The sequence below is a fragment of the Dasypus novemcinctus genome, chromosome 5 (assembly GCF_030445035.2).
Source record: "Dasypus novemcinctus isolate mDasNov1 chromosome 5, mDasNov1.1.hap2, whole genome shotgun sequence".
Lineage (NCBI taxonomy): Eukaryota > Metazoa > Chordata > Mammalia > Cingulata > Dasypodidae > Dasypus > Dasypus novemcinctus.
Window position 1 is genome coordinate 74,480,331 of NC_080677.1, and position 4,056 is coordinate 74,484,386.

The 4,056-nt window shown below is 42.4% G+C and overlaps 1 pseudogene; it reads left to right on the plus strand.

The window, feature by feature from the left end:
* The first annotated feature begins 312 nt into the window (after positions 1 to 312).
* LOC101412453 (tubulin alpha-1C chain pseudogene) lies at positions 313 to 1,756 on the plus strand (annotated as a pseudogene).
* The last annotated feature ends 2,300 nt before the right edge of the window (positions 1,757 to 4,056 follow it).

The following is a 4,056-nucleotide window of genomic DNA, read 5'->3' on the forward strand; positions in this document are numbered from 1 at the left end:
GTTTAGTTCTACACTCTGATTATAAGGGAATTTGTTATGGAAGCCAATTTTGTCTTCCTGGATGCAGTCTCAAATGATGCAGATTGCAAAAATGGTAACTGCTAATATTTACTCCATGCCAATTACACTGCTAAGTAATCTGTGTAAATTATACTACTGAAATTTTATGTAACTCTGTATGGAATGTATTATTGTTACATCCATTTTACAAATGAAGAAACTGAGATAAGCTTAGAGAGATTGTCTATTGCAAATTGACACAATCCTGTTCAATTCTTTCCATCAAGAAGTAGAAGACAGACTGCTTCTCCCCCGGACTCCTTGGTAGTCTGTCAGTGGGAGGTTTTTGTCGCCGTCCCTTCGCCTCCTCCAGCCCCCACAAGTCCCCATCATGCGTGAGTGCATCTCCATCCACGTCGGGCAGGCTGGTGTCCAGATTGGCAATGCCTGCTGGGAGCTCTACTGCCTGGAACACGGCATCCAGCCCGATGGCCAGATGCCAAGTGACAAGACCATTGGGGGAGGAGATGACTCCTTCAACACCTTCTTCAGTGAGACCGGCGCTGGCAAGCATGTGCCCAGGGCAGTGTTTGTAGACCTGGAACCCACAGTCATTGATGAAGTTCGCACTGGCACCTACCGCCAGCTCTTCCACCCTGAGCAGCTCATCACAGACAAGGAAGATGCTGCCAATAACTATGCCCGCGGGCATTACACCATCGGCAAGGAGATCATCGACCTGGTTCTGGACAGAATTCGCAAACTGGCCGACCAGTGCACAGGGCTTCAGGGCTTCTTGGTTTTCCACAGCTTTGGTGGGGGAACTGGTTCTGGGTTCACCTCCCTGCTGATGGAACGCCTTTCTGTTGATTACAGCAAGAAGTCCAAGCTGGAGTTCTCCATTTACCCAGCCCCCCAGGTCTCCACGGCTGTGGTCGAGCCCTACAACTCCATCCTCACCACCCACACCACCCTGGAGCACTCAGATTGTGCCTTCATGGTAGACAATGAGGCCATCTATGACATCTGTCGCAGAAATCTTGATATTGAGCGCCCAACCTACACCAACCTTAACCGCCTTATTAGCCAGATTGTGTCCTCCATCACAGCCTCCCTCAGGTTCGATGGTGCCCTGAATGTAGATCTGACAGAATTCCAGACCAACCTGGTGCCCTATCCCCGCATCCACTTTCCTCTGACCACATACGCCCCTGTCATCTCTGCTGAGAAAGCCTACCATGAGCAGCTTTCTGTAGCAGAGATCACCAATGCTTGCTTTGAGCCTGCCAACCAGATGGTGAAATGCGACCCTCGCCACGGTAAATACATGGCCTGCTGCCTGTTGTACCGGGGCGACGTGGTTCCCAAAGACGTCAATGCTGCCATTGCCACCATCAAGACCAAGCGCACCATCCAGTTTGTGGACTGGTGTCCCACTGGCTTCAAGGTCGGCATTAATTACCAGCCTCCCACTGTGGTTCCTGGTGGCGACCTGGCCAAGGTCCAGTGAGCTGTGTGCATGCTGAGCAACACCACTGCCGTGGCCTAGGCCTGGGCTTGCCTGCACCACAAGTTTGACCTGATGTACGCCAAGCGTGCCTTTGTCCACTGGTACGTGGGGGAGGGAATGGAGGAAGGAGAGTTCTCTGAGGCCCGTGAGGACATGGCTGCCCTCGAGAAGGATTATGAGGAGGTTGGGGCAGATAGTGGTGAGGGAGAGGATGAGGGTGAGGAGTATTAGCCCGTCTGCTGCAGCTTTACACTCCTTTTTTTTTTTCAGGTCTTATTTCTGTTCTGTGAATCTGTCCATTGTGGCTTTATGTGGTCAATAAAAGTGATGTTTTCATTTAAAAAAAAAAAAAAAAGAAGTAGAAGACAGACACAAAATACTTTAGCCCACCCGGTCTAAGTCTGAAATCCTTGAAAGGTATAGCAGGGATCTCGTCTTGAAGTTTTGTTCATCTTCCTATTGTTGAAAATAGGATGGCCTTGTGCCTGTGGTCAATGAAATGCAGTGGACAGTATATTATATGAGTTCTGAGCCTAGACCTCAATAGTCCTTGTAGCTACTGCTCATGTTCTCTTAAAATGCTCTTACCAGTGAACAAGCCTAGCCTGCCTTTCTGGGGATATGAGATCTTGGAATAGATGCCTCAGCCATAAAAGACATCCAACCTGAGACTCAGATGCACGAGGGAACTCAGACAATGTTCTATGGATCTAAGATGAGCTGTTCTAACTGAACCCAGAACGAATTGCCAACCAGCAGAATCTTGAACTAACAAGTAATCATTGTTTTATGCTATTAAGTTTTGGAGTAATATGTTCTCCTGCAGAGTCTAGCAGATAAATTTTCCAAGGCCATGTAAGTTGGAAGTGGTGAGCCAGGAGGTCAATCTGGCTAACTATCTTTAAAGTTCATGTCTAAATTACTAGATAAGATTGTATCCCCAAGCAGATATCTCAATGTGTGTGTGTATATGCATATAAAAATATATATTTATGTCAATTGAAATATGTTAAAAGATTAAGAGTATATTAAATGTGTTTATAGGTATGTATGTTAAATATAAAATATATTTTACATCTTCTGAGCATAGGTTCAAAAGTTTACTGATTGATTCTTATTATTAATGGTAGTTATGTTCTTAAAAGTTCCCTCATACACTGAATTAACAAATATGGAACCATTGCTTCTAGGGGAAATATAAGATTGGGCTTCTACAAGTCTCTGGTCACAAGATTTTCATCAACCAATCAATACACAAACTTGTTTTTTGTGTATTTCTGTTTAAAGACATATTGCTTAATATATATCTTTGATTCATTAACATTGAATTCACAACTAATAGCATATAACTATGCCAATAGCGTATAACTCATGCCTGAACAAAGTTCACTAACACATGCATTTTCTCTGTAAGGCAACTTGTTGCACTTGTCTTACACTTGGAAAATTAGACAGCTCTCCAGCTCTATGCTTGGGAGTCAGATTAAACAGCAAAATCACACACAAAAAAAGCACAAAAATACAAAAAAATATATATACTATGGAAAGGACACTTGTTTACATTATGAGATCTGAAACAAGGCCAAGTATCACCTTGTTCAACCACAGCTGGGAATGCATGTCAGGAAACTCAAAATTTTTGATGTTTTGTGCAAGTCTGCAAAAGTGTTAAGTATTGATTTTGGAGTTACAGATAAATTTTAATGAGTAAATGATTTTGAAAATATGGGGTCCACAAAAAAAAGGATTGACTTACTATGTTTTTGTTAGTGGAATTATTTCTCTCAAGTTTTAAGGGAGGTCTCTTGTTCTGCTAGCCTAGGATTTAAAGAGAAATCTAGGGGAGAAGATGTCGCTCAAGTAGTTGAGTGCCTGCTTCCTGTGTCCAAGGTCTTGGGTTTGATCTCCAGTCCCTCCTTAAAAAAGCAAACAAATGAAAAACCAACTCTCATTAGGGAGCAGATGTAGCTCAGTGGTTGAGTGCCTGCTTCCCAACTACAAGACCTTGGGTTCAATCTCCAGTACCTCCTTAAAAAAAAGAATCCACAGAAACAATCCAGTTCTCTCCTCTTATTATCCATGCAACCTCAGGAATGTCAGCCTCTCTGAGCTTCAGTTTCTTCATCTTTTAAATGGAGAGAACAGTATCCACTATCCAAATGAAAGTGTTGCTTTGAAGACTAAATGAGATCATGTTTGTAACATTTAATAGCACATCTTGTACAGAAAAAAAAATGCTCAAGTATTTTTTTGGAGACTCATGAGAAAAGAATAAAAAGCCTAAGAAGGACAGAAAGAAAAGAGGAAAAAAAAAGAGAAATCTAAATCATTGACTAGCTACTAATCATAATTTAATGTTCTTTTCCAAAAAAATCACTAGTTTGGACCAATTTTTTTTCACCATGTGAGGAATCCCTTCTGTGTCTAGGGCATCTTTGGTATATAATAATCATTTACTCTTCATACTATCCTTTATTGCCTCTAACTTAAAAATTCTATGTAATCTTCCAGGTCAGCTATGTCATTCTGCTTCTATGTAGCCACAT